Source organism: Tursiops truncatus, chromosome 9 (genome assembly GCF_011762595.2).
Source record: "Tursiops truncatus isolate mTurTru1 chromosome 9, mTurTru1.mat.Y, whole genome shotgun sequence".
In the NCBI taxonomy this organism is placed as follows: domain Eukaryota; kingdom Metazoa; phylum Chordata; class Mammalia; order Artiodactyla; family Delphinidae; genus Tursiops; species Tursiops truncatus.
Genome location: NC_047042.1, coordinates 45769659 through 45796234, shown reverse-complemented (window position 1 = coordinate 45796234; position 26576 = coordinate 45769659). Strand labels below are relative to the sequence as shown.

The 26576-nt window shown below is 37.9% G+C and overlaps 1 long non-coding RNA gene across 1 annotated transcript in view; it reads left to right on the top strand.

The window, feature by feature from the left end:
• LOC109548727 (uncharacterized) overlaps positions 1 to 26576 on the top strand; it is a 259164-nt gene that overhangs the window by 145146 nt on the left and 87442 nt on the right. The gene's annotated exons all lie outside the window — the stretch shown is intronic.

Sequence of the window (26576 nt, the reverse complement as noted above, 5' to 3'; positions counted from 1 at the left end):
GCACATAACTCAGGGCATTCCTTCTTTGCATTGGCCATTAAAAAGCGTGGAACCTAATTGGAAACCCATCTTTCACAATAAAATAGGGCTCAACAGTGCACATTTCAGTTTCTAGTCCATTCCTGGGCTCCGTAGCTGGTCCTGTCTTTTCTTTTCATTGTAGATTTCTCACTAAATTGTGTTATCTTGCTGTATCTATCTTTGTGATCCTCAAGTTTTCTGGGAACAAAATAAGCCTGTTAATTAATGTTTTGATTCCTTGTGAGAAAATGTTTTTCCCTATCACCTTTTACAAATTCTAGAAGACTTTATAAATGGGAAAACTAATAAAATGCAAAGTTTGTTGAATGGACATAAATAGTACTATGGCTTAATAAGACAGAATATTTAAGATCAGAATTGTCAACTAATCAGATCATATGAGGCTTATATTATTATTAATGTTAGAAATCTATTTTCCAGCTGAGGATGGGTTTATCAGTCAGGGAAGCCAGTTAGATTCTGTTACCTGATACTTATAATATTTATGTATAATTGGGTATGACTACATCTAGAAACCTAAGGTTGATAAAATACTATATACCAGTGAAGAAAATCAAAGAAAATTAAATCATGATGTTTTCATTATGTTTTTATGACTCCTATATCAACAATATTTGCTATAACATTAGCAAAAGTGTTAAAGAGACCAGGTGAATTATAATCATTTATTATGAAATCAGAAATCAACTGGTGATATGACAAATTTTCGATGGCACAATATTTTAAGTGCTGCTGAATTGCCAGTTCTGAAAAATATTCAACAAGTACATGTAGAATCACCTAATTTGCCAAGATCAGACTTTGATGAGTGTTAGTTACTATTGCAAATATAATAATTTAGAAAATCTTTAAACCTGCAAGTCATGGGACATTATCTCAGGGAAAACATCCATAGTTTTAAGGATGAAATTCTCCTCCCGACTTAAAGGAACAAAAATGAAGTTTTCCTCTCTATTGTAGTTCTGAAAAATAGCGTGCTACAGTACTCCTTGGTTTTGTTTTTATCTTTGGCACGTTGTTGTTTCTGTTATCAATATAGTTGTTATGTTTTAAAGTGCTTTATATTTGCCCATTAGCCTTCACTTCAGCTTTCCAAGGCTGGGGTATATCTAGTTTCTTACGTCTAGTTAACAAATACGTAAACCAAGGCACACATTTAGATTCTTTTTCACCCATTACATAGCAAGTATGGAGTATAGCTAAGAATAAAGTCTGTGATCACATGACTTAAGATGATTGGCTGCACCACCAGCTCATGTCTCCATGAGAGATGTGGCCAATGATGGTCAATGAGATCTAGCAACATAAATATGTAGGGATATGACCAACAGAAGAATTCTACTCCAAGCTCTATTCTGACTGGAGAAATTTCACATCTCTAAATTAACTTCAGATGATTTTTAATACAGATAAAAGTAAAAATAATGTCCCAAGAAACTAATGCTGTCATTTGCTAAAAAAATCCTCCCACTGACAAGACTGTGAATTTAGTCAGAGTTTGTCACAGTACAGCCTGTAGTTCCAATAGAGTCCTAAGCTTTTCCACCTCTACATAGAATTTTAGCTGCTATAATCAGAGTTTGCTCAGTTCAGATATTTATTTTCAGCAATAGATGACTTTGCTATGAAGACAACAAAAGTGCCTATCCTAAGGAATAATAATTACGCATATGCTATAATATACATGTATACAATATATGTATATACACATATATTTATGAATAATTATTTTCAGATGCTTTACTTCAGATGAGATTCTGATGATTCCAGTGCTCCTATCTGCCTAGTAAATTGTAAAGCTCTTAGCTAGGAGTGGTTAATGGGAGACCCTGGGATCTGGGTTCTCTTTTCCTCTGGTTCTGCTGCTTTCTTTCTTATATCAGGGCTCTTGTAACTATTGGTGGGTTTGCTCAGTCATTGAAGCTGCAGTTGCTCCAAGTTCCCTTGAAACAGGGATTATATTATCTATTAATAGTATTTTAAGGATGTTTGCTTCTTCCCAGCTTCCTCAGGAAAATTTCGTCATGGTTACATAAGAGGCTGGGAATGCCTGCTCTCTTATTTTTTGCCTTAACTTTGCTCAGAGCACTGCTGTAACCACTTCCCTCTGTGTTCTCCCTGTGCAAAATAGAAGAGGATCTATTTTGTACCTTGGGGGGAGGGGGGAGGGGGAGTAGTTTCTAGAACAGAACTAAAATTCCACAAGTACACATCATGATCCCACCCCACTGTCATTTTAAATAAACACTATATCATGTTACCTCCTCTTTAACAACATTAAATATGCATGGACTGGAGGATTCATCAGTATTCCAGATTAGATTTTATTTTGCTTTAGGGTGAGTCTTTCATTCAAGTTAGTTGTCAATGTTGATGGAGTCGTTTCCACTGTACTAAATATATGCCCACTTATAGTTTCTCCGAGACACCTATGAAGTCACCAGTCCTTTAGTTCTGACCACTCCCTCAGGTATCCTCCTCTGTTCCTGGCCTTTTATTTGTTTTCACTTCCAGTTATAGTGAGTGTACACTGTCTCCCTGAGCGCTTTCCTCAGAGACTCTCTACTGATATTCCAAAGGGCCTAAACTTCTATTCTGTCTGTCAAAAATGGTTAATACATGAGTATTAACGTCCCTTTTTTTATATAGTAATTGAAAGGTTGCCTGCTGTGCACAAGACTCTGTTCTGCTAGCCTGGAACCTGACTGGACACAGCATTTGCCAACCACATGCTGGGAGTGACAGCACAATGAGATAGCAGGTGAACTCCGTCACCCAACAGGCATTTGCCAGGCTCTGATTTCTGTGATTCAGGCATGTGCCTTTTACAGGCTCTTCATCCAACTGCAAATCTTCCCTTCACTCATCCACTTGTTTGGATTCAGAAGATAGCACTTGGCACAAAGAGACACATTCCCTAATAACGTTTTATTCTTTTCTGTCAACCACCCTCTCTTTAATTCCCTGCATGTGGTGAGCTTACTCGAAGTCCCCTGACTATATACCCTGAGCCCATATCCTTGAATCTTTGTGTCCCTTTTCACTATTATCACTCCAGAGAGATTTTCTTTGTAATCTTGGTCAGCTCTGCAGACTCGTCCTTTGTAATAGTCTGTATTAATATCCTTTCCTTTCAATAGCATCCTGTAGGTTTTCAAAACCTTTTGATTTTTAGCTTTTCTTTTGTGATTTTCTTTATGGTTCCATTTTGCACTTGTTTAGATACTTCCAATCTGATTGAAACATCTGTCAAGTTCAATTTTTTGACCCACTTTCTGCTCAGCTTCTAGGATTCATTTCAGCAGTACACTGTGGTTTATTCATCTTTCTTGACTTTCCCTACAAGCTAGACTACTGTAGATGATTAGTGTCACTTTCTCAGCGTGGTTTTCACAGGTGTTATAGGGCTTAAGAACTCTTGCAAAGGTCTAAGATTCTTGCATCTGTAACTTTTAACTGCCTTAATGAATTTACAAGGGTTTTTCTTCTCTACAGTGAATAAACTTCGCTTGTCCTTTACGGGAACTCTCAGTATCATAATGGTTTCCATGCTGCTTAGTTTCTTAACCTTCTTTTTGATTAGTTTGTACTAATATTCAATATGCTTAGCTTCTGTTTTAACTCTCCTGCTCTCTATGACTCTAAGATTTTAAATCATCTCCGTGGATGATGAGTTTGTATTTCTCCTTCCTCCAAACTGTAGTTTTCATCAACACAATGTCTATTTATGCAAATAGGTAATTTAAGGCTGAGCCATAAACCTAAATATTCTTCATCTTGCATGTGTTAAAAACATACAAACCTAAATGTGTAGCTCCTAATTTAACTGATTCAGTTGGAGAACTGCAGGATTTTTTTTCTGTCTTTGAGCCTCTAAAAGATCATTGTTTCCAAATATCTTACATTTTGTGACTTTTCTAAAGTTTAAGCCCATTATTGACTAATGAGGGTAATTGGAATCTCTCTTAACATTCTTGAATGTGTTTATAGACTGTTATTATGTCTCATTTCAGTATTTTTTTGCCTCTCAAGTGAGTATGCTCAATACGCTGCACCTCCTTTTCCGGAGGCTAACTTATACAGATCCTTTATCAATGTTTTTGTTCTCCTCTGAACTCTGTCCTATGTACCTGTATTTTAAAAACTTTGTTTACACATTCTACCACATTTCCAATAGTTCCAAAGAAAAGTACAGAAGGAATTTAGTGCTCACTCTGCCTCTATTACTTAATCTGCACTTTGTGAGTTGTCAGGAGCCAACTGGACCCCCTCATATCTCATAAGAGCTCAGTGGTAGGTCTGACATCCCAAGGGTACCCTCTGGCACACCTAGTCCCCTTAAACAATGATCTCCTCCAACATGGATCTGCTTTGCAAGGGAGTGGGTATCAGAGTATGCAGCCCTCCATAGCCCTTTGGTACTAAAGAAGCCACACTGCCCTTAACAACCAGAAAATGACAAAGTTGCTTATGTATTAAGATGGGGCCTTAAAATAAGAATCTTTAGCAAAAGATTTCTTAGTCAGTTGGATGGCCATGTAGGTTGATATTCTCATAAGAAATGAATCTGGAAACATCCCCTCTTCTATCAAATCCTGCTCAGTCAATTCAGTCACACTGCCTCTACTGTTCTCTATATAGTATATAGAGAGAGTCACACTGCCTCTACTATACCCAGGTCCTGGGTTCTCAGAGAGATGGTTTGGATAATTTTGTTAAAGTTATATTTGTTTTGCCAATGTACAAGAGAAACAGATAAAATTGAATGAAAAAGTGGGAAACATAAGAGGACAAGAAAGATTTTAAAAGAAAAATAGCTAAATATAAGTATAGATATAGATTCCAACTAACAATAGAGAAGTTAGGTAAAATGTACATCCTCTTTTCAAAACTCCCTCCTCTAATAAAACCTTTGGATTTTTTTGAAACCAAGAAGATAAAATTTTTTTTTCTAGCAAGAGAGTGCTGCTAAAAGAAGTTACAAAAATTTTTCCCAAAACAATAGCAATTATAATATTAAATTCAATTTCCCAGTATGCTTTAGGAAGCAAGCACTAGTCTTTGATTTTCATCCAGAGAGGGACATTCTCCATGTAAACCTGTGGAGAAATTAGCTTCACATGTTTCTGCCTTCTCTTACCTTATTCTACAAGATTAAGAATTTATTTCCTGCATCATTTTATTGGTTATTTTTTTTATAGTGACATTGGATTTTAAATTCCCAGTGATGCTGTGGATAATGATGTTGCAAAGATTGTACACCTGTCCTCCCATCCTGATTAACAAAGGAATTGGCATGGATCTCTGAGTATAAATTTAGGATCATTTTAGATGGGGAAAGAACCATAATAACTGACAAACTGGTCAATATAACAGGTATTTTGCCACTTTAAAAAATGCTTGTAGGGGCTTCCCTGGTGGCGCAGTGGTTGAGAGTCCGCCTGCCGATGCGGGGGACACGGGTTCGTGCCCCAGTCCGGGAGGATCCCACATGCCGCAGAGCGGCTGGGCCCGTGAGCCGTGGGCGCTGGACTTGCATGTCTGGAGCCTGTGCTCCGTAACGGGAGGGGCCACAACAGTGAGAGGCCCGCGTACGGCAAAAAAAAAAAAAAAAAAAAATGCTTGTAGAGGGGCATTAGCTGAGGTTGCTGCTGCAGCTACTAGGCTCCTGTTAGCTGTGGTGGTACAAGTCCTAGTGGAGTTGATTTGTCTGTACTGATTTTCATGAAAGCTTTGGTTTTGGTGAAAGGAGGAAGGTAGAGGTTTTTTGGTGTGAGCGTTTCCCATCACTGTCCCAAATCCTGTACATGCTCCCACAGTGATTAAACTCTTTCATGGGCCCAGATCAAATGCTGGCCCTTTTTAGCTTTTACAATCCCTCCTGATTAAGGCCTTGAAGCAAGTTCACAGAGGCTGTGCTGGAGGTGTTTGAGAGACACCGCCCAGTGATGCATTTGACTGTATTCTTCCCTGCTGAGAGTCAGCCAGAGTAGCACAGTAAAGCATCCATCTTTGCCTTTCTACAGTACCACCTCCAGGTAAATTTCCTGCATTACTAGGGGCACCACATTCCAAAGGCTGGACCACTATGTCCTTTCCTTTCTTGGAAATATTATTCCTGGTCTCCTAGGAGTTCCAAAGCTTTCTATACCAATTCCCCAAGATCCTGGTGACTTGCCCTAATTATCTCAGATTTGCTGAGAAGTTTATATAGATTATCACTCCCATAGGGATCTTTCAACAACAAAAAAAAGAGTGCCACTCCTAAGGAGACTACAAAAAGTGGCTTGCTATTTAGTTGAGGAGGCAAATCAAAGGTTAAAGTAGCAATCCTCATTCCTTGTGTTTTTTTAGCACTTTGCATATTAAAAAACGCTATCATTTAGCTGATCTCTATTTTGCATCTACAGATACCCTGTGACACAAGTAGGGGCAACAAAATTAATTTTTAGAACTGAAGAAACTGAAACTCAGAAATATTAAACAGCTTTCCAAAGTTAGCTTCTCATAAACACAGACACAAAAATCCTCACGAAAATATTAACAAATCAAATCTATCAATATGTAAACAGAATACTGCAGCATGAACAAGTGGATTTTAAACTGGGAATGCAAGGCTGCAGTTTTATATTTAAAATCAATCAATGTGATCTACCATATTAATAGTACATAGAAGAAAACCCACATAATCTTATCAATTGATGCAGAAAAGGCATTTGACAAAATTCAACATCAATTTCTGATCAAAATTTTTCAACAAATAGGGACTAGAAGGGAATTTCCTCAACCTGATAAAGGACATCTACCAAAACCTACAGCTAATATCATATTTAATGGTAAAAGACTGAATACTTTACCCCAAGATCAGGAACAAAGCAAGGATGTCAGTGAGCACCACTCATACTGCCACTTGTAATAAGGCAAGAAAATAAATAAATAAATAAAAGGCATACACATTACAGAAGAGGAAATAAAACTGTTTCTATCCTGAGATGACATGATTATATGAAGATTATAAGATTATAAGAAAATCCCAAAGATTCTAAAAATAAAACAAAACATCTCCTAAAACTAATAAGTGACTTTAACAAGGTTGCAGGATGTGAAGTCAACAGGCAAAAATCAATATATTTTATCGAGTAGCAATGACAGTTGGAAACTAAAACTTTAATTTATATAATTTATATATGTATTGACAAATTAAATACATATATGTTTATTATAGCTTCAAGAAAAATGTTAGATTTAAAATGTTTTGTTAGATTTATACCTAAGTATAACATATGACAGAGCCTATATGATGACAATTACAAAAAGCCGACAAAAGAAATCAAAGAAGGCCTACAGTGGTCATGGATTGGAAGAATAAATATACTAACAGTGTCAGTTCTCTACCAAACTAATCTAGGGATTTAATAAAATTCCAGTCAAAATTGCAGCAAGATTTTTTTTTAGATATAGAAAAGCTTATTCTAAAAGTTTTTGGGGGAGCTTCCCTGGTGGCACAGTGGTTGAGAGTCCACCTGCCGATGCAGGGGACGCGGGTTCGTGCCCCGATCCGGGAAGATCCCACATGCCGCGGAGCGGCTGGGCCCATGAGCCATGGCCGCTGAGCCTGCGCGTCCGGAGTCTGTGCTCCCCAACGGGAGAGGCCACAACAGTGAGAGGCCCGCTTACCGCAAAAAAAATTAAAAATAAATAAATAAATAAAAGTTTTTTGGGAAGGCAAAGGACCTAGAACAGCAAAATCAATTTTGAAAAAGAGGAATAAACTGAGGGAATCATATTAACCAATTTTACAACTCACTATATAGCTACAGTAATTACAACAGTGTAGTGTTGATGAAGAGATAAATCACAGACACATAGATCAGTGCAACCAAGCAGAGAATGCAGAACTAGAATCCACACCAATAAATGGCCAACTGATTTTTGACAAGGTTGCCAGGGCAGTTCAATGGAGAAAGGATAGTGTGTTCAACAAATGGTGTTGGATCAGTTGGATATCCATATGCCCAAAAATGAACCTCAACCTGAACTTCATAGTATATGCAAAAATTAACTCAAACCGCACCAGAGATATAAATGTAAAATGTAAAACTATAAAAATTTTAGAAGATACTTTTCATGATCAGAGTTTAAGCAATGAGCTCTTGGACCTGACACCAAGAGCGTGATCCATAAGGAAAAAAATTAGATAAATCAAACCTCATCAAGGTTTAAAATGTTTGCAATATGTACATGCATCAAATTATCACATTGTACACCTTAAATTTATCCATGTTATATGTCAGTTATATCTCAGTAAAGCTGGAGGGGGAAAGTTTTTAAATGTTGTTCTATGAAAGACCCTATTAAAGAGAATGCAAACAACAAGATGTACAAACCACATATCTGACAAAAGACTAGTATTCAGAATAGATAAAGAACTCTCAAAACTCAACAGAAAAAATAAAGCAATCCAATTAGAAAATGGGAAAAAGACACGTATAGACATTTCACCAAAAAGGATATACAGATGGCAAACAAAAGCACAACATCAGTAGTGATTAGGTAAATGCAAATTAAAACCACAAGAGATATCACTACATACTTATCAGAATGACTAAAATGAAAAATAGTGAGCGCTCTCTGCTGACAATGATGCAGAGACACTAGATCACTCGTATATTGCTGGTGAAAATATAAAGTGTACAGCCACCCTGGAAAGCAGTTTGGTAGTTTCTTAAAAAAGTAAATATGCAACCACTATGTCATCAATCAGTTATACTCTTTGGGGTATTTATCTCAGAGGAATGAAAACTTATCACATAAAAACTGTATACAAATATTCATAGCAACTGTGTTCATAATATAATATAATAAAACTGAAAACAACTTAGATGTCCTTCAGTGGGTGAATGGTTAAACAAATTTATAGTACATGCATATCATGGAGTATACCACTCAGCAAAAAAAGGAACAAATTATTGATGCAAACAACAGCTTGGATGAATCTCCACGGAATTATGTTGAGTGAAAGAAAGTAAATCTTAACAATTACATATTGTATGATTCTATATTATGTAACATTCTTGAAGTAACAAAATGTATGGAAATAGAGAAGAGATTAGTGGTCATCAGGGTTAAGGAGGAGGTAGGACTGGGAGGGAAGTGGATAAGGCTACAAAAGGGCCACATGAGAGAGCCTGTGGTGATGGAATGGCTCTGTGTTTTGATTATTTCAATACCAACATTCTGGCTGTATATCGTACAACAGTTTTGCAAGCTGTTACCATTGGCTGACACTAAGTAATGGGCATATGCGGTTCCTCTGCATTATTTCTTGAAACTGTGTATAAACCTACAATTATCTCAAATTTTAAAATTTAATTTAAAAAAATGCTTGCTCTGTGGAAGTTGACACAATGAACAGACAAGATGGAGACTGGGAGAAAATATTTACAAAACTATATCGAACAACAACTTGTATCCAGAGTATGTAATGAATTCTCAAAGCTCAATGGTAGTACAACAAGCAACTCAATTTTTTTTCCAGTGAGCAAAAGACTTGACTATAAACTTCACCAAAGAGTATATATAAATAACATATAATCACATGAAAAGATGTTCAACATCATTAGCCATTCTAATAGGTGCACAGGGAAATGCAAATTAGGGAATTTGGGAGGCGCAAATGTTAAGCTATGACGAAATACTGTTATGCACTTATTAGAATGGCCAAAATAAAAAATACTGAAAGCACGAGGAGCTGACAAGAATGTAAAGCAACTAGAACTTTCATACTTTGCTAGTAGGACTGTAACATGGTACAGCCCCTCTGGAAAAGAGTCTGGCAGTTTCTTTTTCAAAATTTTTATTGGAGTATGCTTGATTTACAATGTTGTATTAGTTTCTGCTGTACAGGAAAGTGAATCAATTATACATATACATATATCCACTCTTTTTTAGATTCTTTTCCCATATAGGTCATTACAGAGTATTGAGTAGAGTTCCCTGTGCTGTACAGTAAGTCCTCATTAGTTTTCTGTTTTATATACAGTAGTGTATACATGTCAATCCCAACCTTCCAATTTATCCCTCCCACTCCTTCCCCCCAGTAACCATAAGTTTGTTTTCTACATCTGTGACTCTATTTCTGTTTTGTAAATAAGTTCATTTGTATCATTTTTAATAGGTTCTGCATATAAGCAATAACATATGATATTTATCTTTCTCTGTCTGACTTACTTCACTTATTATGATAATCTCTAGGTCCGTCCATGTTGCTGCAAATGGCATTATTTCATTGTTTTTTTATGGCTGAGTAATATTCCATTGTATATAAGTACCACATCTTCTTTATCCATTCATCTGTCGATGGACATTTAGGTTGCTTCCATGTCTTGGCTCTTGTAAATAGTGCTGCTGTGAACTTTGAGGTGCATGTATCTTTTCAAATTAGAGTTTTCTCTGGATATATGCCCAGGAGTGGGATTGCTGGATCATAGGGTAGTTCTATATTTAGTTTTTTTAAGGAACCTCCGTACTGTTCTCCATAATGGCTGTACCAACTTACATTCATATCAACAGTGTCAGAGGGTTCCCTTTTCTTCACACCCTCTACAGCATTTATTGTTTGTAGACTTTTTGATGATGTCCATTCTGACTGGTATGAGGTGATACCTCATTGTAGATTTGATTTTCATTCCTATAATAATTAGTGATGTTGAGCATCTTTTCATGTGCTTTTTGGCCATCTGTGTGTCTTCTTTGGAGAAGTGTCTATTTAGACCTACTGCCCATCTTTTTGATTGTGTTGGTTTTTTTTGATATGAGCCACATGAGCTGTTTGTATATTTTGGAGATTAATCCCTTGTTGGTTGCTTCCTTTGCAGATATGTTCTCTCATTTTGTGGGTTGTCTTTTTGTTTTGTTTATGGTTTCCTTTGCTGTGCAGAAGCCTTGAAGTTTAATAAGGTCCCATTTGTTTATATTTGTTTTTATTTTCATTACTTTAGGAGGTGGATCAAAAAGATATTGCTGCAATTTATGTCAAAGTGTGTTCTGCCTATTTTTTCCTCTAAGAGTTTTACAGTGTCCGGCCTTACATTTAGGTCTTAGATGCATTTTGAGTTTATTTTTGTGTATGGTGTTAGGGAGTGTTCTAATTTCATTTTTTTTTACATGTAGCTGTCCAGTTTTCCCAGCACCACTTATTGAAGAGACTGTCTTTTCTCCATTGTATATTCTTGCCTCCTTTGTCATAGATTAGTTGACCATAGGTGTGTGAGTTTATCTCTGGACTGTCTATCCTGTTCCATTGATCTATATTTCTGATTTTGTACCAGTACCATACTGTTTTGATGACTGTAGCTTTGTAGTATAGTCTGAAGGCAGGGAGTCTGATTCCTGCAGCTCCATTTTTCTTTCTCAGGATTGCTTTGGTTATTCAGGGTCTTTTGTGTTTCCATATAAATTTTAGAATTTTTTGTTCTAGTTCTGGGAAAAACACCATTGGTAATTTGATAGGAATTGCACTGAATCTGTAGACTGCCTTGGGTAGTATACTGATTTTGACAATATTGGTTCTTCCATTCCAAGAACATGGTATATCTCTCCATCTCTTTGTGTCATCTTCTATTTCTTTCATAAGCACCTTATAGTTTTCAGAGTAGAGGTCTTCTGTCTCCTTAAATAGGTTTATTCCTAGGTATTTTATTATTTTTGATGAGAGGGAAATGTAATTGTTTCCTTGATTTCTCTTTCTGATCTTTTGTTTTTAGTGTATAGGAATGCAAGAGATTTCTGTATATTAATTTTGTATCCTGCAACTTTATCCAATTCATTGATTATCTCTAGTAGTTTTCTGGTAGCATCTTTAGGACTCTCTATGTATAGTATCATGTCATCTGCAAACAGTGACAGTTTTACTTCCTTTTTTCCAATTTGGATTCCTTTTATTTCTTTTTGTTTTCTGATTGCCATGGCTAGGACTTCCAAAACGATGTTGAAGAAAAGTGGTGACAATGGACATCCTTGCCTGGTTCCTGATCTTAAAGGGAATGCTTTCAGCTTTTCACCATTAAGAATGATGTTAGCTGTGGGTTTGTCATATTTGGCCTTTATTATGTTGAGGTAAGTTCTCTCTATGCCCACTTTCTGGAGAGCTTTTATCATAAATGGGTTTTGAATTTTGTCAAAAGCTTTTCCTGAATCTATTGAGATGATCATATGGTTTTTATGCTTCAGTTTGTTAATGTGATATATCACACAGATTGATTTGCAGATATTAAAGAATCCTTGCATCCCTGGGATAAATCCCACTTGATCATGATGGATGATCCTTTTAATGTATTGTTGGATTTGGTTTGCTAGTATTTTGTTGAGTATTTTTGTGTCTATTTTCATCAGTGTTATTGGCCTGTAATTTTCTTTGTGATATCTTTCTCTGGTTTTAGTATCAGGGTGATGGTGGCCTCATAGAATGAGGTTGGGAGTGTTCCTTCTTTCTGCAATTTTTTGGAATAGGTTCAGAGGGATAGGTATTAACTCTTCTCTAAATGTTTGTTAGAATTCTCCTGTGAAGCCATCTAATTCCCAAATTAGGGAATTAGGGAGGCGCAAATATAAACCATGATGAAATACTATTAATGCACTTATTAGAATGGCTAAAATAAAAAATACTGACAGCACCAGGTGCTGACAAGAATATAAAGCAACTAGAACTTTCCTACTTTGCTAATGGTACTGTAACATGGTACGCCCCTCTGGAAAATAATCTGGCTGTTTCTTATGAAGTTAAATATGCAATTACCATAAGACCTAGAATTTGTACTATTGAGCATTTATCCCAGAGGAATAAAAATATATGTTAATTCAAACACCTATACACTAACTTTCTAGTAGCAGTGTTCATGATCACCCCAAACTGGAAACAACCGACTGTCCTTTACCAGGTGAATGGATAAACAAATTGTAGTTCAGCCATATAATGGAATGCTACTAATTAATGAAAAAGAACAAACTATGAACACAAGCAACAACTTGAATGAATCTCAAAGACATTGTACCAAGTGAAAGAAGCCAGTCTCAAAATGTTACCTACTATATGATTCTATTTATATGACATTCTTGAAAATACCATACTATAGTGATAGAGAACAGTGTTTGACAAGGGTTAGGTTGAGAGAGTTTTAGGAGTTTGAGGAACTGTTCTAGATTCTGAATGTGGTGGTAACTATTTAAATCTGTATGTGTTTTAATATTCATTGACCTGTACACCAAAAAGAGTCAAGTTTATTCAATGATATTTTGTTTAAAATTGTTTAAAATGCAAAAAATATATATACACTCCCAGTATCTGACCAATCCTCATCAGCCTCTATTGCCACCTGGTCCCAGCTACCACCATCTATCTATTGCATTATTTTATTTTTTTTATATAAATTTATTTATTTTATTTATTTATTTTTGGCTGTGTTGGGTCTTTGTTGCTGCGCGTGGGCTTTCTCTAGTTGCGGCGAACAGGGGCTACTCTTCGTTGCAGTGCACAGGCTTCTCATTGCAGTGTCTTCTCTTGTTATGGAGCACAGGCTCTAGGCACGCCAGCTTCAGTAGTTGCGGCACATGGGCTCAGTAGTTGTGGCTCGCAGGCTCCAGAGCGCAGGCTCAGTAGTCGTAGCACATGGGCTTAGTTGCTCCGCAGCATGTGGGATCTTCCTGGACCAGGGCTCGAACCCGTGTCCCCTGCATTGGCAGGCGGATTCTTAACCACTGCACCACCAGGGAAGCCTCTATAGTAGCCTCCTTACTGCTCTCCCTACTTCTTGTCTTTCAAACGTGTGTCGAATAATGTCTCTCTTCAGCTCCAGAGCCTTCACTGGGTCCCAGTTTCTCTCAGCATAAAAACTGAAGTCTTTACCACTACCTAGATGGCTGTCAGGTCCCCCAGGAACCTCTCTGACCTCTTCTTCTGTGAGTCCTCCTCACTCACTGTGCTCCAGATGCACTAGCTCTCTTGCTGCTCCTTGAACATGCCAGGCCTTTGCACTGGCTGCTTCCTCTGCCTGGAACATCCTTTCTCCAAATAACCAAATGGCTCCCTTCCTTACTTCATCCTAATCTTTGCTGAAATGCCATCTTCTGTGTGTGTGACCTACTCTGACCACTCTATTTAAAATGACATCTCTCCCTGCATCCTCCCCTTCCATTTACAGCTTACTATTTCTCCACAGCACTTATCATCTTCTAACATACAGCATTATTTATTAGTTAATACACTTCGTTTCTGTCACCCCCAACACAAACACACGGTGAAAGGTCTTCGAGGGCAGAGCTTTTCCTGTTTTGCTCACTAATGCACCTTCAATGACTGGCACATAGAAGAGTGTCAATAAATATTTGTGGAATGAAGAAGTGAAGGAGGGGAGAGAGAGAGAGAAGGAAGGAGAGAAAAGGTTAATTTGTTATTAGCCATGTGAGAAAAGGGGGAGGACAAGGACAGCATCACCGGAAGAGCCGGTGACTCAGCAAAGGCCAGTAAACTAGAGCAGTGTGAGTGCTCGCAGGGCAGGAGCACAGGGCAAGGCCAGAGCGGGCACTGGGAATCAGCCTTAAATGTCACAATAAAGAATTTGGTTCTTTATCTTTAGGTTGAAAGCATTTAAGTGACTGAGAAACATAATGATGTTTGTGGAGAGTCAATTGGGTGAGGGCAGTGAGCTAGTTAAGAGGCTAATTGTAATCTAGTAACTAGTTATTTAAGCAAAAGTGTTGACCTGAACTAAGACTGTGGTAAAATCAACAACACAAGGGGGCACATTCCAGAATCTTTAACAGAATCAGTAGGACCTCTGTTAAGTGTGAGAAGGGTAAGAAATCGAGGATGCCCCTACCCACACACCCAACAAATTCTTCCTTGTGCCTCTAGGAAGGAGAGCACAGACGAATGGCTTTCACAAAAGAGGATGAGTCCAGAAGCAAATTACTTGTAATGTGGTGAACACACTACTCTTTCCCATCTCAGTGCCTTCAACCATCAGGGTTGTTATGTCCAGAGTACCCATCTCATCCATCTTGCTAACTCCTACCTCAGCTTTCAACTCACTGACCCTGCCTCAGCTTATAAATATTATGAAAAACATACCCAAAGATTTTGGTAACTATCAGAAAAGACAAGATGTAGGAACTGATAATGCAGTTATTGGACAGCTTATGGAGGTGGAGATTGATCCCATTTAAAAAAGCAGATATTTTCCATACCAGCAGATTTCTGTCTGAGAAATATGTTATTGTAATGTAAGTGGCCCATAAGGCTCATACTGTTATAATGAGTTTACACAGGATGCACTGGGGTTATACAAATAAAAACATTAGCTTTGCACTGCCAATGCCAAATGTAAATACAGTGATTCTATGTGTTCCCTTGATATTTGCCCTTGAGCAAGTTTTCAACCCACTTTTGCCTCTGTTTTCTCATCAAAATTGACAAAATGATCTCTCAGGGCTATTACAGCTCCCCAAATCAGGAATTTTTCTTTTCTTTCTTTGTGAAGAGTCAGAGCAGGCACTATGCATATTTTACAGATGGAAAACCAAGGCTCAAGAGGATACTCCCCTTTGAACAGACCTGAATAAGAGCCACCTCCCCCGCTACCCTGATACCTGTTCCCATGGGCTACCCAACATCCAACTACTGCAACATTAAAAACAATCATGTTTTTAAAACTATAAGGGTAACTTGATCATATGATATTTTTAAATTTTGCCAATACAAAAAAGGAAATTTTTATTTTGCTCTTTTGCAGCTAAAATAAGTTTAAGTCAACTTTCAGCCTAGAGGGTTTTTTGTTTTTGTTTTTTTTGGCTATTGCAAAATAATGGAAAGTGACTGACTCAGATTTAACTACTGTGAGGGTTTGGACTCGTAAGAAACAATAAAGTAAATTAGGTGTTTTTATAGATATTTATGTGAAGGGGATCATTAAAAAGACTGAAAAAGAATGTTAAATATGAAAAGATGTTATAGAGCTTTATTTGGTTGGAAAATGCTGTAGTTATTTTAAAAATAAATTAGTTTTACATGTTATGTTTTAAAAACTTAAATCTGATAAAAAGTTTCATAATAAAGCGCAGTATAATGACAGAAAGAAAACCATAGATCCAGGAAGCTCAGAGAACACTATTTAGGAAAATACCTAAAACTCTATAAAATCAAAGACAGAGAAAATCTTTAAGGAAGCCAGAGAGGTGGGGGAAAGAACCTTATCTATAAAGGAACAAGGATAAGAATGACATCAGACCTTCCTTCAGAAACCATGCATGCAGAAAAGAACAAAACCACCAACCTAGAATTCTGTATCCAGTAAAATTATCCTTCAAAAGTATAGGAAAAATAAAGATTTTCACAGGCAAAAATTGAAGGAATTTTTCATCCATAGATCTGCCTGGCATGAAATGTTAAAAAATATTCTTCAGAGAGAAGGAAAATGATTAGGTCAGAAACTCAGATCTCCATGAAGAAAGGAAGAGCATTAGTGAAGGAATAAATAAAGGGACTCCTCAGTTCCCTCCTCTGAGTTACTGGAGACATGTCCAGCGCCCGGATTCCCCTACCAATGCTGAATAAGTCAGACACGAGCACGATGAATTGTTGGGCTTAAAAAGAAAGAGGAGACAACTTGCTGCTTTCTTGCCCCACAGCTGCAACCTCTGCCTTTAAAGATACAGGAATGTGAAGTAAGTCAGAAAAAGAAAGACAAATACCATATGCTAACACATATATATGGAATCTAAAAAAAAAAATGGTTATGAAGAACATAGAGGCAGGACAGGAATAAAGGCGCAGATGTAGAGAATAGATTTGAGGACACGGGGAGGGGGAAGGGTAAGCTGGGGACGAAGTGAGAGAGTGGCATGGACTTATATATATACCACCAAATGTAAAATAGATAGCTAGTGGGAAGCAACCGCATAGCACAGGGAGATCAGCTTAGTGCTTTGTGACCACCTAGAGGGGTGGGATAGGGAGGGTGGGAGGGAGATGCAAGAGGGAGGAGATATGGGGATATATGTATATGTATAGCTGATTCACTTTGTTATAAAGCAGAAACTAACACACCATTGTAAAGCAATTATACTCCAATAAAGATGTTAAAAAAAACCCCACAAACCTATTGAAAAATAAATAAAGATACAGGAATGGACATAGCAGGCTATCTGGGCTCATGGAAAAGGAATCTACTGCAAAGAAACTGGGCAAAACTGTAAATAAGAAATAAATTATGTTGAAAGCTATCTTCCTCTTAACTTTACAGATTTTAATGATATACCTTATTGTGTCTTACACAATGGAACAGTTTCATATAGTATCATGATGCCAGCTAAGTCGTCCGTTGAGACCAATCATTCAGAGTTTAAGGACAAAAGAATTAATGTTTTAAGTGTAGACTTTAATGAGCTCTTTAAAAACCAAAAATTATAATAGGTTTTCAAACTAGAAATGAAAAGACCACTGAAGCATCCTATAGGTTTTAATTTCTCGTAAGGTAAATACCAATTGCTATAACCCACAGAAAAAGAAAGCGCTTCAGGTGTCTCTTTTTTAAAAAAAAGAATAAAAGAGTCTTGAGACCAGAAAGTGAGAAAACCACTGTGTTTTATCCCTAGCTTTCATAGATTCATTTCTTGCTATTACCTCATAAAGAGCCATTTTTATGGAATTCCAAGCACCTATACAAATCCCTGGCTGGGCCTAGGTTTCTGGTCGTTCTAGCTCAGGAATTTGGTTTTTGATGACCTGAGGGACTTTTACCATAGTTAGTTTTTTCCCTCTTTGGCTTTTTGTCTGTTTTGTTTCCTTTTTGTTCCTCTGCTTTGTTTTCTCTTTTAATCATTTGTGTGTGTGTGTGTGTGTGTGTGTGTGTGTGTGTGTGTAAACCACTTTATTGAGGTATGATTGACATACAAAAAGCTGTACACATTTAATGTTCACAACCTGAGGAGTTTGGATATAAGTGTATACCCATGCGGGGGAGGGGGGAACTATAAATGGATCTTACTTAATTACATCTATATAAATAGTGTTCACTACAGAGCTAATAATATAATAGGATCAAGACCCCTTTTCTAAAGAGTCCAATATCATGACTGCTGTGCTCCTGCAATTCAGTTGGAATGGATTTCCCATTTTTGTGCTCTTCCATTTGCCTTAACTATATTCCCAAGGTCTCAATCATACCTTCTATTCTGTTGATTCTTCTTATTTCTTGAAGATCTCCCTCCCAGAGCCATTAATCCTCATATTCCCAACTGGACCAGTTGCTTTCAGGTCTGCTGCACAGTTACCATTCTAGAGGAGGAATGTCAGTACTCTCAAATTGGATTAATTGTTCCTGAAAGCTTCTTAATAATTATTACTACAAAAATGCTGTGTAACCGTAATGCTGCCTGACAAGCAGCCCTGACATCTCAGTGGTAACAACAAACATTTACTGTTCTCACTCTGCTTCAGAATGTGGGTTGAATTCAAGACTGCTCCATGTGTCTTTCATGTGGTACCAGCAGCTATTTGGGGCACGCTCTTCTCATGGAAGATGGAAGAAGAAAGAAAAAGACCAAGACACGCCAAATAAGCATACTGAAAGCCTCTGCTCATGCGGCATCCACCAGTGCCCCACTAGCCAAAGCAAATCATATGGGCAACCCCAACATCAAAGGAGTAGGGAAATGTAGACATGAATGTATACGTCAATGACAGGGGAGATGTGAACAATAGGAAGCAATAGTCCAGTCCACCAAAGGAGCATATGCCTTACTCATTACTCTTGTTTTGGTGGAGAATACGCTCTAGTAACTTCCTAAGAAAAGATGTATGGAACGTGTCTGAAAATGTATTCTATCCTCCTACCTAATGGTTAAAAAACCTTGAGAGCCTTGCTGCAGTATCTTCCAGTACCCAGGGCTGCTAATGAGAAGCTTCTTGCCAGGCAGTTATCTTGTAAGTGCCTCTTTCTGTCTCTCTCCATACTCTCTTTACCCCTGATGTTTTAAAATGCCTGAATGAGACAGATATAGGTAACTTTTCCTTTATTGTGCCAGGCTGTAGGTTCTCTCCAACTGACAGACTTTTAACAAATCTTCCTGTTTTGCTGCACAACTCATTCCTGACCCCCTCTGCATCAAATGTTTCCAAGTGTGGTGACTTATACCCCTCCAGGTATAGTATAGGCTGCCACTTTCTCCAGTATGCTTCATCAACTTTCTATATTTCATAAACCTCTTGAATCCCCTTGTCCACTGATGATCCTTGTCTTACTCTCTTCATGTTGTGGAGTGAGAGCACTTAAAACATTTTTTTGCTTAGTTTTATTGGTGTCTCAGGAGGGAGAAGTAAGAAAATGGTGCACCTAGGTCATCGTGTGACTCACTAGTCTCAATATTTTATTTTTCTGAACACTTTTTACATTTAAATATAGACTGTTTAAAATATTTGTAAAAGATTTGTCTGTACCAGAGAATGTAACATATCTAAGACTAGTATTTTAAAACCTGGCTATATTAGCATTCAGATGTTCAAAGGTAATTAGTTTGAATATGATTATTTACTTTACAGAAGAATTTGAAACATTACCAAAGATATCCAGTTTCTCTAAGGTAGCACTGTTCAATACAGTTTTTTGCAGTGATGGAAATGTTCTCTGTCTTTGTTGTTTAATACAATGGCTAAAAGCCACATGTGTCTATTGGACACTTAAAATGTGGCTGGTGCTGCTACTGAGGAACTGAATTTTTTAATTTTATTTAATTTTCACTGATTTAAATTTAAATAGCCACATGTGGCTAGCAACTCCTTTATAGGACAATACAGCATGGATCTAGAATTTTATTAAATTCACAAAATTAAAAATATGTTTTTAGGCATGCATCACTTATATAAAGAAAATTATACCTGAAAGAGATAGATATGAGAAATCTTATAAGATATATGGGCAGTATAAAGTTATGTTTATGATTTACACCAAGGAATATACTCATTCACTCAGTAAATACTTCAAGGGCACATACCATGTGTGAAAGCACTATGCCAGGTTTCAGGGTTACAAAAATGCAGACACACAAAGCACCTGCCCCCAAGAATATTTCAGTCTCCTGAGGAATCAGACATGCAAACCAGCCAGCAAATACAATCAGAAGATTACCTTACCTGCGTATGCTGGGAGTGAGAGGAGAATGTCCCGTTACCCAGGCAGTAGCATTTGAGTCCTGACTCAAAGCTGCGATTAATGAGTAGGACACTTCAGACAGAGAAAGAACAGCAAGGGTACAGGCATGGAGACAGGTTGCAGAAAAGCGAGACACCTGGTATTGCTAGAAGCTACAGTGCAATTGTGGGAAAATCAGGACAAGAGACTGGCCAGTTAGTTAGGCAGAGTGACAAATCACTGCAAAGTGAGAAGAGCCACCCCACTCCCGCTGAGGATAGATAAAGTATAAACCTGATAGGGTGTAGACTTTTTGAGTTGGAAGAATGGTAAACTTATTATATGTTCCAACCCACCCCTCTCCATTGTCAGTCAACAAATATTTTTTGATATTCTCCTAAATCTTTTTTTACACTGATGATTGGCTTTAGGAACTTTTTATTTTTCCTTTTTTCTTTTTCTTCCAGTCTTATTGAGATATAATATACAACACTATATAAGTTTAAGATGTACAGCATAATGATTTGATTTACATACATCATGAAATGATTACCACAATTAGATTAGTGAAATCCATCACTTCATATAGATACAAAATTAAAGAAATAGAAAGATTTTTCCTTGTGATGAGAACTCTTAAGATTCACTCTCTTTACAACTTTCATAAATAACACGCAGCAGTATTACTTATATTTATCATGTTGTACATTATATCCCTAGTACTTATTTATCTTATAACTGAAAGTTTGTACCTTTTGACTACCTTCATCCAGTTACCTCTCTCCCCAGCCCCACTCTGGTAACCACAAATCTGATCTCTTTTTCTGTGAGTTTGTTTGTTTGTTTTTGAGGCATACTTGACCTACAACACATTGTTAGTTCCTGGTACACAACATAGTGATTCAATATTTCTATACATTTCAAAATTATCACTATTATAAGTCTAGTTACCATCTGTCACTATACAAATATACTACATAACTGTTAACTGTATTTCCCACAATGTACACTTCATCCCTATGACTCATTTACTTTGTAACTGGAAGTTTGTACCTCTTAATCTCCCTCACCTATTTCTCTCCTCTTCCAACTTCCCTCCCCTCTGGCAACTGCCTGTTCGTTCTCTGTATCTATGACTCTGTTTCTGTTTGGTTATATTTGTTCATTTGTTTTGTCTTTTAGATTCCACATATAAGTGAAATCATACAGTATTTTTCTTTCTCTGTCTGACTTACCTCACTTCACATAATTCCCTCTAGGTCCATCCACTTTGTCACAAATGGCAAGATCTCTTTTCTTTCTATGGCTGAGTAATTTTCCACTTTGTGTGTGTGTGTGTGTGTATCTATGTATACCACATCGTCTTTACCCATTTATCTATTGATGGGCACTTAGGTTTCTTCCATATCATGGCTGTTGTAAATAATGCTGCACAGGAGTGCATGTATCTTTTTGAATTAGTGTTTTTTGTTTTTGTTTTTGTTTTTCGGATAAATAGCCAGGAGTGGAGTTGCTGGATTAGGAACTCTTTTTCAGTAGCTGGTGAAAAAGTACATTTTAACCCAATATCAACTGGAATGAGAGCAGATTCCTAATTAGAGACCTCCCACTCAATAAACACATTTAAAATGATGATGAATATCATACTACAGACGTTTGCAGCTCCAGAAAACACAGGATTTAACTCCAACATGCAACTGCAGAATAACAGAAGTCATTCCAGTTGCCCTTGAACTTTCCAATAAATCACAAATGTGCTTGTGCTAATTACCTATCGACAGGCACATCTAATAATCTTATCCACTTTTCAAGTTTACAACTGTTATTTATTTACATCAGCACTATTTGAATCTGGTGAAATTTGGGCATTTGGAAAATGAATTCCTCTAAACAGTTACTTCTCCCTGAGAATCTGATACCACAGAGAATGGTAATTTTTGGCATAAGTGTTCTAGGGAGAGTCAGGGAATGGAGAAGAGATCTAGCCCAAGATTTCTATATGCTTTAAATTTCTCTGAATCAAGACATAACAAAGTACAGAGTATCATTTCCTGATCCTTTCAACACACACACACACACACACACACACACACACACACAAAATCACTAAAATAGTCTCAATTAGAGTCAGTGAAAATAAAGTCCTGGGTTAGCACAGTGAGTTTTAAAAAATAATAAAAAATACTTACCAAGGTGTCATGACCCCATCTTATTGTTGATTCATCTTTTCCATTCTAAATCCCTATTTTCTGTTTATAACTTACTCCAAAATGTTCCTTTTGACCTTTGGGTCTGATATTTCTCTTGCCTTGTCTCAATCCAAAGGTGAATTTATTTGCAATTTGAACTAAATATCTTCAGTTATTTCAGTTACTTGAGTTTGAAGAAAATACCTGCTTTGTGCTTTCAGAAATCGTTCAGATTTTTTTTCCAAATATTTTAAGTTCAAATAGCTTAAAAATGACTTTGTTGGGCTTCCCTGGTGGCGCAGTGGTCGCGAATCTGCCTGCTAATGCAGGGGACACGGGTTCGAGCCCTGGTCTGGGAGGATCCCACATGCCGTGGAGCAACTAAGCCTGTGAGCCACAACTACTGAGCCTGCGCGTCTGGAGCCTGTGCTCCACAACAAGAGAGGCCGCGATAGTGAGAGGCCCGCGCACCGCAATGAAGAGTGGCCCCCGCTTGCCACAACTAGAGAAAGCCCTCGCACAGAAACGAAGACAGAACACAGCAAAAATAAATAAATAAATATTTTTTAAAATGAATTTGTTTTGAAGCTATAGAATTAGAATGGCTGTACTAAAGATCCAATTTGAAAGGAGTTGGTTAAGAAATTTGGATTAAAGAACCAGAAATGATGAGGCTCCGTAGCATGTAATTACTTGGAGGCAGGTACACATCCTCTCCCATCAGCTGTCTTGCACATGCATGTGACAGTAGTAACAAGAGAGGTCAAAACCTACCCCCAAAAATCAATTTAAAGTGCATGTCTGACTTTTAAAGGTTTGACATAATAATAAAACGGTCCCAATTCCCACAAAGGACATATTCATATGCAAGGAACATCCATGTGATTTTTGCTGGAACTTGGATAATATGATGCAAAATACACTACTGGGACTTGAATCCTCTGGATTCTTGCTCAGGTTTTCTTCTGACTTTTACTTATGACTCTAAGTTGGGCCTCTAATCTTGCTTCATCATTCTGTCTACAAAATGAAAGATGACCTGATATGTGGTCATGCTGAAAAGAATTAACCATACCATCTATGCTTTTCAAGGGCATTCCTTTCAATAAATAACTTTATTTCACACCTACTGAAAGCCAGGCTCTGTGCTAACTAATGCTGTGGGTATGGAGATGGAGAAGACAAAGATGCTCACTCAGGAAATTCCCTGAATATGGGAGAGGATGATGAAGTATAATAGTATAGAATAAATATAAATATTGATTATTTTCAATAAAGACAGATAACTTGAGTCTATTGCTTTCACTAAAAGAAAGCAAAAGAGAGATAGACAAGTAGACAGAGAGTAGACAGATAAAGATACAGATCTAGACATAAATTCCTATATGCCTAAAATGGAAAATTTTTAAATTCTACATACTCACCATCAACCCCTCCTCACCTCCAGTCCTATCCAGGCCCTCCAGATAATAAACATACAATCTAAAGAAATCAGCATGCTCGCTAAACAAATGCATTTTTAGAACAAGTCCCTTAGCTGCTCCGTCATCCTCTTCCCAACCAGATTGTTTCCTCCAAGCCACTCCTACTCAGGAATTCTGGAGCTCTCAAAAAAGGGCCCATCCTAACAGTGCCTCCAGATAATTATAGTAAAAAGATTATCTGGTCCCTCTGTCTGAAATTAAACTCTTTGTCCTTCAGACTTCCAATGCATTTATACTTGCCTCTCCTAGAGCAACTACTGCTTTCCCTAGATTCTTTTTTTTAAAACATACATTTAATATTTATTTATTTTATTATTTATTTATTTTACTATTTTTGGCTGCGTGGCATCTTAGTTGCGGCACACAGGATAATTGTTGCAGCATGCTGGGTCTTTTGTTGCAGCACACGGGCTTCTCTCTACTTGTGGCATGCGGGTTTTCTCCCTTTAATTGTGGCGTGTGGGCTCCAGAGCACGTGGGCTCTGTAGTTTGCGTCACGCAGTCTCTCTAGTTGAGGTGTGCAGGCTCAGTAGTTGTGTCACGTGGGCTTAGTTGCCCCGCGGCATGTGGGATCTTAGTTGCTCGACCAGGGAGTGAACCCGTGTCCCCTGCATTGGAAGGTGGATTCTTTACCACTGGACCACCAGAGAAGTCTCTCCCTAGATTCTTTTTTTTTTTTTTTTTTTTTTTTTAATTTTTGCGGTACGCGGGCCTCTCACTGTTGTGGCCTCTCCCTTTGCGGAGCACAGGCTCCGGACGCGCAGGCTCAGCAGCCATGGCTTACGGGCCCAGCCGCTCTGCGGCATGTGGGATCTTTCCGGACCGGGGCACGAACCCATGTCCCCTGCATTGGCAGGCAGACTAAACCACTGCGCCACCAGGGAAGCCCCCTCCGTAGATTCTTAATCAGTTTTTTTCACATTTTAAAAATCATCCCTGGTGATGCAATGGATAAGCCTCCATGCTCCCAATGCAGGGGGCCTGGGTTCGATCCCTGGTCAGGGAACTAGATCCCACACGCATGCCGCAACTAAGAGTTCACATGCCACAACTAAGGAGCTGGCGAGCCACAACTAAAGAGCCCTAGAACCGCAAGTAAGGAGCCCGCCTGCCACAACTAAGACCCGGGGCAACCAAATAAATAAATAAATATTTTTTAAAATTAAATCATTGTACATCTTGCAGTCAATGGGTACATTTACTTTAAGGTTTCTTTTTTCCCAAGAATATGTTATTTATTTATTTTTTGGCTGCGTTGGGTCTTCGTTGCTATACACGGGCTTTCTCTAATTGCAGCGAGCTAGGGCTACTCTTCATTGCAGTGTATGGGCTTCTCATTGCGCTGGCTTCTCTTGTTTCAGAGCACAGGCTCTAGGCACACAGGCTTCAGTAGTTGTGGCACACAGGCTGAGTTGCTCTGTGGCACATGGGATCTTCCTGGACCAGGGATCAAACCTGTGTCCCCTGTATTGGCAGGCAGATTCTTAACCACTGCAGATTCTTCCCCATCAGGGAAGCCCCCCAAGAATATGTTATGAAATTGATGGTGCATCTTGTGCTGATTCATTAATTCAACAAACATTTTTTGAGCACCTGCTGTGTACTGGGCTCGATGCTAGGCACTTGGGCCATGTCTCACAGCCTTTGAAGACCTGTATCTCATGACAGTTTCAAAATTTATCAAATGCTAGGCAAATTCAAAGCAGCTGGAGAATATTGCTTCTAAAATCTGGATTCAAAATCTGTTGACTTCTTGATTTGGATTTTTACATGCATATTAAAGTGACTTTTAAAAATCTTACAATAATGTCATTCTAAATAAAGTGAGGTTTTGGAGCTGAGACGCAATGAACACATTACAGTGTGTGCTGTGGTAATGTAGAGCCGCTATCCACACAGATGGTATTGATTTTCATTTCCTGTGAAGCTGAATCAACATGTTGTGGCTAATGTCTACATAATTTAATGTATTGAATAAAATGTACCATTTCTCTCTACTGGGGGATAAAAGGTCTTACTTGACTGTGGTACCTTGTGCTCTGAAAGCCACAACAGACATGTTTAACAATCCTTAGTTATGAAAAATCAACCTAAGAAAATCTTTCCTGTTTCTTAAAAAAAACCATAATTTTTCTTTAACTCTTTTTTTTTTTAATATCAGAGTAGAAGAAAGGAAAGGCAAGTGTTAATAGAATTTTCTCTTAGGCTAACGTGTTTTGCAGATAAAATTCCATTATGTTGCCAACATCGTAAGATAGCCACAAAATGCCTGGAAGGATATACAGCAAGAATCAACAAGCTAAGGCATCAGTACCAAATGGGATGCTCTGCTCCTCAGGGTGCATGGCAGGGCTAAGAGGGGCCCTCCCTTCCTGTGCCCCTCATCGGCCTCCCTCCTGGGTGACCAGGGCTCTCATCTGACTCTCTGACTGTCTGAAGCCACTCACTGCAGCACCTCCCATGTCAATCTCCTATGTTACAGTCTCTGCATTTATTAAAACGGAGACAATTATCCTCAGTCTGCCAACCTCACAAGATTTTTGTGGGGAATCAGATTAAATAACTTATGTGAAAACACTCATAAAATTGTAAAGTGTAATACAAATGTACATCATACTTTAAATGGTATTATGGTTTTCTTATTATCACTCAGTGTTTGGAGCATCTTGCTCCAAAAT